Raw genomic sequence first — 17,988 nt, forward strand, 5'->3', positions numbered from 1 at the left:
ATGCTAAAAGTGAAACTTGGGCACAATAATCAAATAAACAAATAGCACCACTGCGATCTACACAAAAAATCATGCACTTTCAAAAAAAGAATTGCCTCGATACAAGGTCGTATGAGAAAGTTATGATCCTCCGAAGTTTCCAAAATGAGAACTGTGCACAGTCACGGCTAAGAATCTGCAATTTCTGAAGAATTCATGCATGAAAATCAAAAACCAACTTCACTAGTGGATAGAGCACAAAAAAATAGCCAAGTTCATAATAAGAATCATCAAAATCGGAGTCTGTATGAGCAAGAATGAGACATTTGAAAACTGCATTCAAATCTGTGACTGCCAACGGAGAGGGGTATGGCTGTAGCTTTGCATGCTCGATTCTGAAAAATATACAGCTTGCATGCAAAATCTAAAAGATACCCAAATAGTTTTTCAGGGCTGCGAACAAAACGCAGAAAGCATTTTTCTTGCTGATGTACAAAAGATGTTGCTATAGTGTAAATCAAACGCCTTTAACAGTAAAAAATGGCTCCAAAAATCAAAAAATGACCCCAGCAACCAAAATATAACATGCAAATGCTGGATCAGCTTCTTAAGTCCATCAATGGCATGCTGGAACCTGCAAAACTGATTGAAAACTCCAAATATGCAAGTTGGTTGTTAGATTTGAGATTGAAACCCCAGAGAAAAATTGTTTTTGTCAAAACTTTTCTGATTCTCAGGATCATCCAAAGATGCAAGAGAAGAGCATACTTCATTTTTCAAAAAACTATAATAAAGTTTATTTGCCCCCCCAAATCTCTCAAATAAGGAAACTAAAATCTACTCTTGCACATAGAAAAGCTCTGATACTATGTTAGAATATGATAAGATTAATAACCCAGAAAACTAGTACAAAGAGTAAATATCTAAACTATGAATGCAAATGATACAAAATCAAAATAGCATCATAGAGTTAGTCTCCAAGAGAGTAATGCAAATGCTGGAAGCAAAATAGCATTAAGAGGATGCAAAAACAAGAGATGCAAATACAAGCCAGGTAGCATGCTTATATAGGCTAGGAAGAGGGAGGAGGTGGCAACACCAACCAATGAGGAGCAACCATATATCAGACTAAAGATAGCAAAGTATCTTCCCAAGATAGCTAATGGATGCTCACATGTAGGAAGGTGACACCTCACAACCATTCACCTAATAAGACATACTTTATTAACCTAAGCGAGATTATTAAAAATGTAGGAAAAACCTAGCAAAATAGGAAAAATAAAAAATTACACTAACAGTTTGTACCAACTCACCTTTCACAATAGTGTTATATTTTTATAATTCTACACATTCCAACTTAATAGACTCTAGTTCAGATGTTACTTTTCTTAACTGGGATCTTAGATTTGCATTTTTAGCTTTTATTTCAGAGTCAATCTTTGCTCCATTTTTCTTAAGACTCAACTTAAGTTCAACTATCTTTAACTTATATTTTAAGATCTCATTTTCTTTATTCAAATCTTCAATGTCATCATCATTGATTTGATTAGAAAGTCCTTTCTATTTTAGGTCATCTATTTTGTTCTTTAATTCACCAATGTAGGCTTTTGCATCCTTGTATCCATCTTTGAGGCCATCTCTTTCATCAATAAGAAGATCAATTTGTTCAAGTTCAGGTTCAAGATTCTTCTTTAGTTGTTCCATATCCATAGGAATCTTATTTAGGTTGTTAAGCCTCTTTTGAATAACTAAGCTTTGATACCAATTGTTAGAAATAGATAATACTGAAAGGGGGGATGAATTAGTATTTTCAATCTTTTTACCTACAACTAAATATTATTGATTACTTCACCACATGCATAAGAAATTAAACCAATAGTGCTAAACAATAAAAACAACCATACACAAAGAGAGATCATAACACCATATTTTGTTAACTAGGGAAACCTTGGCCAAGGGAAAACCCCAGTAGGGATGAAATCCACTAGATATTCACTATATAAAGAATTTGATTAAGGATGTTGACCTTGTTAGGAGTCTATGAAGCATGTATAGTCTCTCGAGTCCTTGTTAGGAGACTAGGCCTTGTAAAAAGCCTCAACCATGTTAGAATTTGCTTCAACCTTGATAGGAATTGGTGGATCATATACAAATGTGTGCAAGAAGAGCCCATTGCCCTAACATACAACTATACAATAAGTTCTTCAAGAAATAAGTATACATACAATACTAAGTTATTTGTTGTACTTCAAAAATATTCTAACTGATGATTCTTCACACAAGAGTGATTTCACACATATTAATCTACAACATATCTTTGCATCATATAGTAAAATATTGCATTCACTTGTTACTCTCATTTCAAAAGATCATTACAACTTCACAATAACTAATCACTGAATCATCATTCTCTTTTTTTTCTCTCACTTGCTTTGCAAATAAAGTTCTTTACTTATACAAAAAAATTTAGTAAATTATTCCTTAGTCAGCTCATATAACATCATTAGAGTTGTCTCAACAAGAAATTATAACTTAAAAAAATAAAACAAGTCGTTTAACTCATTCTGCTCATATGCTTTGTTCTGTTATGTGTCATCACTACATCACTAATTCTTTCATAACTCAAACTTGATTTAGTGTATAGACATGCGCACTAGTATACATCATAATTATGATGTCATGCATCTTTGGTTAATTACACAAGAGAATATTCCAAGGGAATATTTTGTTATCATCACAACTATCCTACTGTTGTAACACTATCTAATACTTAGACAATTTTTCCTTCACAAGTGAACATGACTAATCTGCAAAACAAATATGTTACCATAAATGAAAACCATAACTTACCTTATCTAATTGATTGGACATATTTACAACATCCTAGATTCTCAACTAGTGGGGGACCTTGGGCCCTTATCTAATCTACCCATTCTTAGTATAGTTACTCAAATTGTCTTTCTTGATATAGCTTGAGTAGTAAGTAATTATCCTCTTCTACATTTGAATCAAATTGATTGGAATAAATACTCCCAAGTGATAATTTTATGTCTTCTACCAATTCTCTATTGGAGGCCTTCAATATCTCCTCCAACTTGTCCTTAATCTTTCCATCGGTTGACTTCTACATATTCACCATAGAGTCATGAACTGGAATGCCAAGACCTAGTGTTCTGATTTGGAAGTCATCTTTTGAGAGGTCATGAAATCTTCCTTCCTTTTGAGGCTTTGCAATTTTAACTAGCATGTGGTCAGTTGTTGAATCTATAGATAGGTTAGTGATTGTCTTCTTCTTCTTTATTTTCTTTGATGGCTAAGAGGAGGTGACTTTTGTGATCAAGTCCTTTGATGGGGTTGCATCTTCATATCTCCTCTTCTTACTATCAATGGTCTCTTTGATCCAAGACTCTATAGAGAGAACATTGCTAGTAGATTGAAGTGTAGATAGATAGAATAAGTTCCTTAGAATCAATAGAGTTTGATTGCTTTGGGAAGCAATAGGGAAGATAGCTACCTTGGTTACTGAAAGGACTAATTCTTGGCCATACATGAGATTCCTACCACCATCCAAATTGATGACTTAAAAAGGGGAGGATGGCTTAGCCACTAATTTCTCGTGTTCCTTCCCTTTATACTTGTCATCTTCCTTCTCTCATGTCTTCCCAATGTTCAAAAGATGGCTTGCTCAATAAGTGGGAGTAAGTGGCATATTCTTTTCTAGAGATTTGTTTCCTCCTTAGCTAATACATTGTTATGGCCCAATGGATGTTGTTATAGTGGTCATTATAGTCATAGTTGTAGCTAACTAGGTAGCTCTAGTTGATACTCCATATGTTGAACTGGAAACTCCAGTCCTTTTCTTCCTCACCTAGGTCAACTTCACCCATTTATCTATTCTTTTAATTATCCCTTGCATGAGAACCTCCATTGTATCAATGACTAGATTAGTAGGTGGAGTATGTAGAATATGTGTGTTCTTGATCTTCTCATAAGATGTGGGGTCCATGTAGGCTCCATCATCTACAAGATTAGAGACATCAACAAAATCATTATACAATTTTATTTCATCAATAGTAAGTCTTGACCAAAATCTCTCTCAAGTTTGGTACTCATTGAGACACCCAGACCATAAATCTTCACTATCCAAGACATGTCTATAGGCATACCCAAACTTTAAATGTTCCCTTATAAAATTTACTGGATCATATTGAGGCTTGAGCATCTCCTAGTCTATCAACTTGATCTTACATTCAAAACTCTTTACCAATTTCTTAGCATCTAATATGGAGGCACATGAATATGGGCCTACCACAATAGAGAATGGAATAGAGAATGGAATCTTGGCAAATTTCTTAACATTTGAACATAGGGTGTTCACCTCCAAAATTAGTCAACATAGCTTGAGTAGAACTACCTTGTCCTCCAGATATCTGGGAAATATTTCAGGAAAACCATCATAGGCTCCAATTGAGAAATAGTAGAAGCTCTAAAACTAGATGAATAAGCATCCAAACTAGCTCTTGGGTGAGAATCTCCTCTCAAGGAAACCTTGCAACTCCCAACACAATCTCATCATAAAAGCATCATTGACAACTACATACTCCTCATAGCTCCTTTGCAATTGTAGATGTGGATAGATCTTATAGACCTTGGTGTAGTCATTATAGTTTGGGATACTTGGGAGACCATGCCACAAATGGTGTGTTGTCAAAGTATAGACCAAATAAGAGGACATGTAAAATTACTTGAATCTTTTGATAGAATTTAACCATGAATCAAACTCATCATAGATGATCTAAACCTAATCAATCTTCATATCTTCAATGTAGATATTTTGTATCAAGAAGAAATGGTGCTTGATAAACTCCAAAATATCCTCTCTTCCCTCTAGTCTAAGGAGGAGTGCGAGGATGTCCATGAATTCTTGCTTTAGATTTGTGCCAAATGAAGTTTTTAGCATTTTTCTGTTCTTTGCGTTGGTGGTCTAGAACCAAGTTCAGTACATGTCCTCCTATCTAGCATATTTTTCTCATTAATCATGGATGCAGAGGATCCAAAATCAATGTCACAATACTACTCTTATGCAGGGATGTCGAATGTTGACTACATCAATGCCTTGTTATTTGACAAAAGAATGGACTGATTTGGAAACAAAATCTTCTTTATTTCTAGACCATATCTCTCTATGCACTCCTTTACTAGATTAGGTGCACAAACTACCATTGGGAAGTTAGATGCCTCTACTAATCCACTCTCTTTGAGTTTCAAAGTGATTGGGTGAATGAGTTGGGAATTTAGCCTCCTATGTAGATCACCCAAATTGTAGAACTTCAATGATGTATCTATATAATATTTCAACTCACTTTCCAATCCAATTAATATTTTGTAACCAGCATCTCAAAGTGTCATTTGCTTATGATTACACAATATGTAGCTCTCAATAAATAGTCATTAAATAAACTTGTAGAAACCAATTACATGCAAATCCAATGAAATAGCTTTAAGGAATTAGAATGTTCACACCACATGGACAGAATTAATTTTGGCCAATGATTATAATAGTCAAAATTGCATTTAATTCCTTAAGCAATGGCTATTTAAACTTTACAATAACTTGCACTTAAAATATTAAGTTCCTGAAAGAACTCTTACTTTACTTAAAGTAAAATTATATTACTAAAGTCATTAAACAACATAAATACTTACCTTTGCAAGAAGTGGCTTGCTTTGCTTCAAAAATTGAAATAAAGATGTTCTCAAAAATATTAGTATATGTAATAGAGAAAGAAACACTTAGCTTTTTCACAAATCCATTTTTCCTTATATTCAAAATCGCAGCATAGGGGGTAATCCGTTTTCTAGCTTATGCATTTCATTTTTCCACTTTCTACCAAAGGTTTTAACACTACTTTTTGTTCATAATGGTTTCACATTTTCAACACTTACTTCTCTGGAAGTATCCTTTGGGCTTCTTCAAAGGATATTCAAATTTTTGAGTAACTTGTATTTGTATTCTCAAAGACTCTGGAAAATCAGCCCATTTTGCTACCTTTAGGTCGAAAACTCCTTTCTGAGCAACATTTTTCAGACTGAGGCAAAACAAATAGTATTCAACTTTTAACTTCAATCTAATGAGCTTGAAGAAAGAACTCAAGCATATCTCACTTATTATGAGCCTTCAAGTAGTTTTATGAACACTATGCTGACATTAATTGATCATTCAAACTAACATTTGGCTTGAGTTCATACATTCTCAAAAACAAAACAAAACATCTCCATCTCCATGAATATGCAACAATGGAAGTATAAACCCATATTTCTAAGCAATATTTAATCTTATCTCCACATATCTGAATAAGTATCAACTTGGCCTCTATCTACAACTTCATAAATTATTGGGAATTGGGAAAAACATACTCACAAGCTTTTACTCACTTTCTATGGCTTGATTCTTTGGATTTGCACTTGGTGTAGTTTGCTTTGATGAGAGAATTAGTTCAAAAGCTCAAAATTTGTGAGCTATACAATGCTAGGAAAATATTACAGATAATAAGGTGTAGAACACTTACTTCTCATTGTGAGGATGCAAGATCACACCTCAACCATGTCTAAACTACCTAATCCTTGTGCAAAACAGAAAAATAGGAAAACTCACATAGAAAGGTTAGGTAAATGTATTGTAAAGGGAGACATGGAAAATAAAGATAGCAGACTGTTTTAGGAAATATGAGAAGCAAGTGGCCTAAAATAGACTTAGACACCTCTTACTCATTTTAACCAATAACCTCAAGCTTTAAAAGGGGAAGACTAAAACTTGGTAACAATATTTAAGTCACAAAGAAAATTTAGAGCTCACATCTACATGTATGGTATTTATTGTATGTTGGTGAAGTCTTTGCTACTATTGCGAAACCTAGAAATATAGAAGTAGTGAGTTACTATTTATTATGTGCACTACATAAAGGATGAAGTTAACTAAACTCAAAGAAAGTGATGGAATGCTATTCCTTACATGTATATTTTTGAGTTTATATATAAATTATGTGTGTTTATTATTAAATGATGAATTTATTTATTACATGTACACATTAAATTAACTTTTAAATGCATGGTGTGCAGGTTTAGTTGTTTTGAAGGGAACATATTTTAGCCAACAAAAATTAGTGAAACATGGAATTCACTTTGATGATTACAAACCTAAAAATAAAATACTTCAATATAGTCACCATGTTATTGCTACATCCATTTCTCTACATCTAGTTAAACATAAAGGTGGATGTTGCAAGTGGAGATTAGATACTGAGGACCATGAGAGAATATTAAATGTTCTCCATGAGCATATAGAACCACTTGACATATTTCAAATTATCACTTGCTTAGATATTTCATATTTCTAGGATTCACTACATTTAATACTTCATATTTATAGTAGTTACTTAGATATTTCATATTTCATATTTCATTTAATACATTTTATGTGTGTATATTCATTTCAAGTAACTTAGGACAATTATATGTGTAGACATGTGTACATGTTCATTTCATTCATAACTTATAGGACTTATATCGAGTATATGTATGTGTTAATTTCATGTAACGTGGGACTTACATATGTATATATTGTACATGAACTCATTTCATGTTACAGATGTAGGACTTATATTGAATACTTAGATGTTTATTTAATATGAATTTTAGGATTTTATATATGTACATATACATTTTCATCAATTGTGCCTCTTTAAATAATTTTCATCATGCATTTTAATGTTGAATCTTGTATATCTAACCACAAACTAAATACATATATAATATATCTAATCATAAATTGAACCAATCATGTACATTTCTAACCATAAAATAAATACATATATGATATTTCTAATCATAAATTGAAATTACAATCATGTATATATAACCATAAATGAAATGCATATATCACATGGACCATAAACTAGAAATATATATCATATGTCTAATCATAAATTGAACCAATCATGTGTCTAACAAAAAAAAATCATAAACACGCATGTGAAAATATCAATATGTATATATAAATGTCAAATTATAAATGTATATGTCTTGATAAGGTTAATGATAAATTAAAAATGTGCATGTGTCCTAAACTAGAGAGTCATGTAGACACATACAAATAGAGTGACCCTCTAATTGAGACTTGTGAGGACCACATGTCTATGGAGTATCAATTGAGCCATGCAAATTAAAATACAAAAATGTGTTAGACATATACCTATACATATACATGGGAACTAGTTTCAAATATTTGTACAAATTTAAATTCATTGATGCAAGTGCACATGTATGTAGTATTGAATTAATTTAAATTTTTATTTAAAAAACACCTAAGACTAGTGGGTGTCACATCCATCATATTTGTACCCCCATGAGTAGTATGCCTTGCTTTGATAACATTTCTCCTCCCACTAGGATTAGATCCCACACTGGAAGAAGCATGCTCTTCTACTTGTGCCTACAAAAATATAATTCATTTGGAAATATGAGTACACAAATATATACTTGTGAATAGAAATATTTTATTGTAAAAAGTAAACTTAAAAGAGTTGTACTTGGGTCTGAGGAGCAAGAGGGTCATCAATGATATGTACAAAGGTGTCATCGATAGAAACTCCATCTCCAATAGTTTGAATCCTCTGTAATAGTGAGGAATGCAAAAGAGTAATAAGCTAGGATGGAAGTGGTGTAAAGTCAATAGACTAAAATAGCATGTCCATGTATGATCCTATCTCAGTGGAAACATGAATCTAACTAAAATCTCACAATTGTTGATCAAGTATGTCAAGTATTGATTAATGGAATTATAAACAAGATAACAAGATACTAAGATGGGGGTGAATCAAAATTTTAAGAAATTTTTCTTGTCACCAATTCATTCGCATTCATTAGTTAACTTATGCATGTAAAACTTGTAATAATAAGCTTGTTGTAACATGCAAATCTAATATGTCACATGCATGAAAATAAACACATAACAATTTATTTTTTACCTAGTAACCCTCCAAGGTGAAGGTAAAACTAGGGTGGGGATGACACCCAAAAATCTTCACTACTACAATAATAAAGTGAACTTATTAGGGTTACAATGTTTGATCATAATATATGATCTACCCTATGAGGGATCTACCTTGTTAAAAGCATTTGAGACTATTAGGTCTCACCTTGTTAGAGGATTTAACACTTTCAATGAAGGAAGGACTCTATTAGGATATTTACAAAATATCTGTTAAGAGATTTACCCTGATTCAAGTTGATTAAAATTGATTCAGTACCTGACTCTTGGTATTCTTTATAAGTTGATTTTGAGTCTTCTCCTTGCTAACTGATCCTCCTCTAATATGATGATACTTCCCTTTCCCCTTCACTACTCCAAATAGGTCACTTGCTCTATTAAGAGATAACATAACACTTTCACTAACTTCTAATCTGATCTTGATCTTTTGCTTCATCATTTTTATATTTCTTCTTGTTCACATGCACAGTCTTCTCTTATCATCTCATTGCCTCATCACACACCACATGATCAAGGTTAAGATGTTCTCTATTTAAAGAGTTTCATAACTATTTTTCTAGATACTTCCATATTTTTCCTCTCCATCTAAATCATTGATCATAAACCATAAGGATGTGTGATCCATGTCATAAATACGTAAAAAATCTCTATAACAACCTCTCCATATATTAAATGTTCCTTCCAAGTTAACTAGAAAATGATTTACCTCAAAATTTGTACCATTCTTGATTTTTATGTAAACTCTACATTGCTTGGCCTTTACTATTTTCTGATACTCGGCATTGGTGTTGCTCAATCTACATTGTGCTCAACTCGTACTATGTAACTTGACATTTGTATGCTTTGTAATGTCAATTGATGATGATCAATGAGCTCATCTCCTATAGAAAATACTCGATGACCATACACTTACTCAACTCTTATAGAGCTTAACATATATATACCTATTTACATGACTCATCCTATATAGAGTAGCTCATCGCAGCAATGATGATCTAACTCTACCTTGTAAATGACTAAGTTTCAAACACTAATAGAAAATAATGGTTAGAGATACCAACAATATACCCCTTTGAGATTAGTGTAAAAAATACTTTTTCTTATATACATCATTATAAATACAATTTGATATTGAGCTCTCCCCCTGAGTCTTATGACTTATGCCAATGAATAGTGAATTAACAATGTCCACATACTCTGCTCTATGACAATAGATTCATTCATTTCCCCTTTAACAAATTTATTTCCCCCTTATTTTTGAACACTTCTGTCATGGATGTTGGGATTGAGTGGGTGGAAGAAAACCATATTTATCAATAAATGTTTGATGAATTTAAGTGATCATGGATAGTGGTGATCCAATGTGATTCTTATCACTTCCAGAATGTGATTCTGCGACTATAATCTTGCAACTAAGTCAATTAAGTTGTCATCCACTCAAAGATTGTGATCTTCTTTATAAGATCCTAGAATGATTGCATCTTCGGTATCAACATCACTTGAATAGAGACCAATTTAGATAACATTGTGATGTTAGTTGTCTAAAGCTTGGCCAATGTGCCTTGGGTGTTTAGTAAATTATTGTAATGATTAATACTAGATCCTACTGACTATGAAATAATATTGTTGGATGTCTTCATCTTAGCAGGAATCTAGTGTACTTATGTTTGAATGTCATTTTTGAATCTTGGCACATTTGACAATATGTTATGCTTTTTGTATAAGTTCTATCATAATCTGTACACACTCTTGCAATTAAACTTTCTTCTCAACAATGGTTATGGACACTTTATCCACAACCTTATTCTCAAATATTCTTTCTAACCAATCTATCAAATTTTCATTTGATTCCATATTACCAGCATTCAATTTTAAAATAATATTTATAAGCTAGGTAATAATAGGGGCTTCTTCTTCAAAATTTTCAATATCAAAAGCATCAACAAAAATTTTTTTCACATCATAAAGTACCTACTTTTTCTTATGCTCACTCCTTAACTCTTCATGTCATTTCTTTTTTGCCAAAATCTCATGTAACAATTTTTTCTGCTCTAGGGTGAGATTTGCAAAATCCAATTGTGGCATCTCAATTATTTCATATAGACTAACTTCAATATCTAGTGAAGTATATGCTATTCTTTTTCTTCACAAAGGAGTGATGTTTCTCGACACTAATTTTAGAGTTGTTGAGGGAGTTTTACCACTCAATCATACTTGTGCTTTGGTTCTCAAGACAACAATGGTCACACTCAGTTTAGCTCTACCTGTTTCTTTATTTTCCTCAATGTGAGGTGTTGAAACCATCTAAAAAACTATACATGTGTCTTTCACCTTAGTTTCTACTTATGTATTTGTGAGCCTTGATTTCTTGGCCTTTGGAGTGTTAGGGGTCTTGACATATACTGGTGATATGTTGCATTGCAAACTTAGCATGCTTGAACTTTCTCCACTATTGTGGTCATTTTCAATGGTCACAATTTTAGTTTCTTTCTCTTTCTTTTCTCCCTTAGTTGATAGACCAAAAATGCTTTTCCAAAGAAATTAATCCTATTGTGCTATAGCTTCCATTTGATTCTATAAAAAAAAAAAAAATCTATACTTAGGAATAAATATTTACCTATACTTTGTCAAAAATGTGTCCTGTTGGTCCTGGGATAGGTCAAGCATAACTTTGACTAAAGTTTTAGTCCTTATTTTTTATCTACTTCATTTTCCTACTGCCATCTTCTTTCTAGTCTCTTATATAATTCCTTGGATATATTATTCTTAATTTCACTAGGATCTAGCTTCTTATTTGAAATCATGTCTACCATAACCTCCTCAACTTTGGTTCTATCAATATTCTCTAGTGAATTATATTTGATAAATCTAAAACTATATAATCCTATAGATCTTCTAAGATATGTACATACCACTTTAATGGACCTATTTTTCCTTATGGATGGTCCTTTGACCAATCTCCTTCTCTTAGGTTTAGGGGCACTAGGCTCTATAATCTGCACTACTTTTTGTTTTATAGTCTTCTCGATACTATAGCTTCCCTAGTTCTTGACTTAGATAGTGGAGGAGGAGAGAGGGATGTCACTACTAGCTTCTTCTTAGTCCCTTGAGCCTTCTTTCTTGATGGAGTAACATGAACTAGGGATTTACCCTTGTCACCTTCTTCTTCTTCTTCTTCCTCATCACCACTATCTTTTTCTTCATCCTCTCCAAGACCTTGTGTTATCTGCAATGCTTCATTTTCCTTACCTAGGGTTCATATTTTTGCTTCTAGGTCTTCAATCATTATTTTCCTTTTCATCTCCTTAGAAGTTATCTTGATATTTATAGTTTTTATAGCCTTATCTTCCTTATATCTTCCAAAATATTTAACCTCAGCATCTATTTTTTCTTTCAATAGTTCAACAATGTTTGCACTTACTAAATCAATATCAATTTCATAACCAAAACTTTGTAACCAAGACTTCCTCGACTTTAATACCTACAAAAATGTATTGCATGTATCTACAAGAAATCATATGTCATTGTAATACCTTGTGACCAATTCTTCAAGTATCCTCATCCTCATCTTCATTCTTTTCTTGAATTCCTCAAAGTAAGCATCCATGACATTCTCAAAGTTTTCTCCTAATTGAGTAATGTATTTTCTTATCTATCTAGTCACTAGTTTTTTCTATTCCCAAAAAATATCACCAACACCAAGAAAATATTTTTGAATAGAAAAGAAAATAAATACAATGAGGGATACAAACTTACACATTGAATCCTTTGATTTTCTAATAGATGACACATTCTCTACTAGTTACAGTCTTTGTAGCTTGGCAAGATCATATTCATGATCTTTCATCACTATCTTCCATGCTTGATCCAATGCCATACATGAAACAATATTTAATTTTCTTGACTGATAAAATTTGTGAGCTATAACCCTCACAAAAAATTTGATTAGTGGATCAAAAAATTTTGTAAAGGACATAGCCCATCCATTCCACTTGGCACCTATGTTTTCCTCAATTTCCTCTTGACTCAGGCATCACATGGTTTTCATCTTATCTAGGGTTGGATAGCCTATGACTTTTTGAATCATTTTCTTCATGATCTCCATGGGTCCATTCTGTATCTAATACTTCATATTATGGATTGTCCTCAAAAAAATTTTAATCCATTCAATATTCAATTTTTTTAGAAAATCTAGGGTACAAGTTAACCCTTTCAACAACTTTAAATTCATCCTTCAAGATTCCTTCATTACAAAACTTCTCATATGCTTCTCTAATCTCATAGTCTCCCACTTTTGTGATCTTACACATGTAACAACTCCTAACATCATTGATCATAATAACTTTTGATGGTATCAAGGATAGTGCACCCATTGAATATCTTTTTATTGCAATTTTTGGAATAGCACGAAACTTTGGCAAAGGACAAGCATCACTCTTCACAAGTTGAATTTTACTAACCTCTTAGGTCATTCTGGTGGAAGATGAAGCTACCATATTCTGTGTTAGATTTTGAAGTCTATTTTGAATTACTTGATATAGTTTAGATCTCTACTCATTCAAGCTTCTTCATACAAATCACTCTTGAAATATTTTGCTAGTTGTTCAAATCTCCAAATCACTCTATACCTTCTTTTGTTCAATTTAGGGTCTACATTAATTTTGTGGACTTAGGTAGGTGGAAGCTAGTTGTCTAGGTCAAATAAAATGCCTTTGAACTAGGTTACAACTCAATCTCTTCCATACCACTCGATCTCTACCATTTCACTCCGTCCATGTTGCAATGCTCGGTCAACATAGACAATTCTTACTAACATTCAACAACCTTGCATAAATCTATTCTTATGCATCTTTGTATATGAAAATATGATATATCAATAAAATATACATTTCCATATAAACCTTTCTTATGTAGTTTGAGATGACATGATCACCTTCTCCATTGTATCAGGTGACCTCAGCTCCATTTTCTCTAGTATTTCCAAACTTATGACATTTGGGACATGTATTTCCAGCTACATAAGTTTACCTTTTATTTGTCCAAATAGGTTTTGTCTGAGATCTACATTCATATGCTCTATGCCCATAATTTTGATAGTTATAGGAATATCTTTCAAATCTAGGTGTAGTAGATGCATTCCTCAATCTTGAACTACAAAAACATATTTGGTGTCCTTGTTTCTTTCATTAAAAGTAGTAACTAGTAAACTTAGGTTTAGGATTTTGCATACCATGTTTTCTTCAATAGATGTTTTTGGTATGACCAAGTTTTCCATAGTGATAGTGTTAGTTTGTGGTGACTGATAAGGAAAGTACTATACATACTTCATAAATTCTTTGGGGCTCAGGGCATTGCTCCAAAAAAAAATTGGGCCCTATTTTATCAAGATTTTAGACCAACATGTAATTATTAATTATAACCCCAAAGTAGTAAAATACTTGTATAAAAGGGCTTAATAGGGATTATTTCATAGTTGTGATGCGAATATTGGTTATTGCTGTAGTATTGAGCTATAAGGGATTACGGATTGTAATCAGGTTGTAATCATTAGATTGTAATAATATCGGACCTTCTATTTGGTGGATGTAGCCCAAGGATTGGGCGAACCGTGTTAAATCTTGGTGTCTTGTGTTCTTTTTTGTGTGATCTATTATTTTTTGATATTGGTTATATTTGCATGTAATTGTTATTTCTCTCTGTGGTTTAATCCTAACAAGTGGTATTAGAGCCTATTTGTTTTTTAGTTATCCTCTACAGGAAAGTGTCACAGTTGAGTAGGAGTATCACAGTTCAGTGGGAGTGATGGCAGATGAGGGTAAATTGAGGGTTGACAAGTTTAATTTGAAAAATTTCCAGTTATGGAAGATGAAAATGGAAGACTATCTCTATTAGAAGGATTTATGGAAGTCATTGGAAGGAAAAACCAAGAATCAAGAATCTATGACAAATGATGAATGGGATCTTTTGGATAGAAAGGCAATTGGAAGCATTCAATTATACTTGGCAGCATTGGTGGCATTTAATTCTGCAAAAGTGAAGACAATAGAAGAGTTGATGAAAACCCTAGTGATACTATATGGAAAGCCCTCTACTTCAAACAAGGTATCTCTCATGAAGTGTTTATTTAATATGAAAATGGTAGAAGGTGGATCTGTTGCAAATCATCTAAATGAGTTTAATAATATTACTAGTTAGTAATGTTCAGTGGGTATCAATTTTGATGAAGAAATTAGGGCTCTCTTGATTTTGTGTTATTTTCCTTAAAGCTGGAATGGCTTGGTAATGGTTGTGAGTAATTTCATTCTTGGATCTAGTACCCTAAAATATGATGGTGTGATTGGTGTTGTTTTGAGTGAGGAAACTCGTAGGAAAACTTCAAGTGGAGCTACATCAGGAAGTGCTTTGAATGCACAAAGTAGGGGCAAAATGACTAAGAGAAGAAGTAATTCTGGAAATCATGGGAAATCAAGAGGGAATTCAAAGGGGAGGAGGTCTCAATCAAGAGGACTAAACAACTGTTGGTACTATAGGAAACTAGGGCACAAAAAGAAAGATTGTTAGAATTGAAAGAAAAATGAAGGAGATAAACTAGATGGAGATAAGGAGGAAAATGTGGTAGGTAACAAATCTGAAGAGGATGCTTTGCTTTTTTCTTTAGAAAGTGTTGATGATTCATGGGTTTTAGATTCTGGTGCTTCATTTCATGCTACACCTTATAGAGGTTATTTCATTGATTATGTCCAAGGGGATTTTGGACTTGTTTATTTGGGGGATAATGAACCCTATGAAATTGTTGGAAAGGAAAAAGTTATGATTAAGTTGTAGAATGGGAATCATTGGCTACTACATGAGGTAAGACATGTTCCAAGGCTGAGTATGAATTTAATTTCAGTAGGGCAACTTGGTGATGAGGGTTGTGTAGTTACTTTTAATGATAAAAATTGGAAGGTTTCAAAGGTTCCCTTATACTAGCAAAAGGTGTGAACGTATGCACCTTATATCTTTGTATAGGTCATATTTTTCCTTCTACTTTAATTGTTTCAGAGAAAAATGAATGTTCAGGAACAATTGTTGTAGTTGAGTAGAGAGAACAAATAGCTACTATGAATTTTGATACAACACTATGGCACAACATACTTGGGCACATGAGTGAGAAAGGTATGAAAGTACTTCATTCCAAGAAAGTTCTACTAGGTCTGAAATGTGTTAATATGGATTTCTATGAAAGTTGTGTCTATGGAAAACAAAAGAGAGTGAGTTTTGTGAAGACTTGGAAGGAAAACAAAAAGGATAAATTAGAGCTTGTGCATACCGATGTATGGGGACCACCTCAAGTATCTTCCCTTGGTGGCTCTCATTATTATGTTAAATTTATTGATGATGCAACTAGAAAGGTATGGATTTATTTCCTTAGACAAAAATCTAATGTATTTCAAACTTTTAATAAATGGAAATGCTTGGTTGAAAATGAGACTAGTAAGAAATTAAAATGTCTTAGATCTGATAATGGTGGTAAGTATTGTAGTCATGAATTTGAAGATTATTGCCCCACTAATGGTATTTGTAGATAGAAAACTATTCCAATGACTCCATAAAAAAATGGAGTTGCTGAACGCATGAACATTACTATAATGGAGCGTGTAAGGAGCATGAGTTTGAATGTTGGGTTGCTAGGTTGCCCTTACACATGTGGGTAGAGGCTATCAATACTAATGTATATTTGATTAATAGAGGTCCCTCTACTCCTTTGGGTTGTGATATTCCAGAGTGAGTATGGAATGGTAAGAAGGTAAGTTATTCTCTTCTCAAAACCTTTGGTTGTGAAGCTTTTGCACACATAGATTTTGAAAATAGAACCAAGCTGGAAGCTAAGTCAAAGGAATGTGTATTTTTTGGATATAGAATTAATAAATTTGGTTGCAGGCTTTGGGATTTTGAAAATCATAAAGTTGTAAGAAGTAGGGATGTCATATTCAATGAGAAAGTGTTGTAAAAAGATCTGTTGCAGCATAGTGTTGGATGATACTCCAAAAGATGATGTTCCAGCCATTCCTCATGATGTGCAACAACTGTAACAACAAATACCACAAACACTAGTGAATGTTAGATGATCAATAAGGAAAATTAGACCCATAGAAAGATTTTCTCCCTCTTTGTATTCTATTTTACTTACTGATGCTGCTGAACCTAAATGTTATGATGAAGCTATGCATGTCAATACTAAGATTCAATGGGAGTTTGCAATGAAAGATGAAATGGACTCTTTGATGAAGAATAAGACATAGGATTTATGGCAGTTTCCTATAGGTAAAAAGGCTTTATAGAATAAATTGGTTTATAGGTTAAAAGAAGAGGATGGAGGTAAGAAAATATTTAAAGCCAAGTTAGTTGTAAAAAGATTTGTATAGAAAAAGTGCATTAATTTTGATGATATATTTTCTCCTATTGTTAAGATGACTTCTATCCGTACTATTTTAAGTCTTGTGGCTACTGAAGATTTGCATATAGAGTAGCTAAATGTTAAAACAAACTTCCTTCATGGTGATCTAGATAAAGAGATATATGGCTTAGCCATAGGGATTTGAGGTCAAAGGTAAGGAGAACTTAGTGTGCAAATTGAAGAAAAGTTTATATGGCTTGAAGCAAGCACCTTGGCAATGGTATCTAAAATTTGATAATTTTATGCATGAGCATGGATGTAATAGGTGGCATTTAGATCATTATGTTTATTTTAAGAGGTTGGATGATGATAGTTACATTATTTAATGTTTATATTTTGATGATATGCTTGTAGCTGGGTCTAACATGGATCATATTAAGGGGCTAAAATGCTAGTTAGCACATGCATTTTGTATGAAGGATTTGGGGGCAGAAAAACAAATCCTTGGTATGAAGATTTGTAGAGATAGGAAGAAGAGGAAATTGACACTATCTCAAGCTAATTATGTTGAGAAGGTGTT

The 17,988-nt window shown here is 32.8% G+C and overlaps 1 pseudogene; it reads right to left on the reverse strand.

Annotated features, from left to right (window-relative positions):
* The window catches only part of LOC149580461 (receptor-like protein 4), a 130,512-nt pseudogene that overhangs the window by 27,555 nt on the left and 84,969 nt on the right, over positions 1 to 17,988 (reverse strand).

This window comes from Cupressus sempervirens, chromosome 1 (assembly GCF_028749045.1).
Source record: "Cupressus sempervirens isolate cs-2001-9-10 chromosome 1, ASM2874904v1, whole genome shotgun sequence".
In the NCBI taxonomy this organism is placed as follows: domain Eukaryota; kingdom Viridiplantae; phylum Streptophyta; class Pinopsida; order Cupressales; family Cupressaceae; genus Cupressus; species Cupressus sempervirens.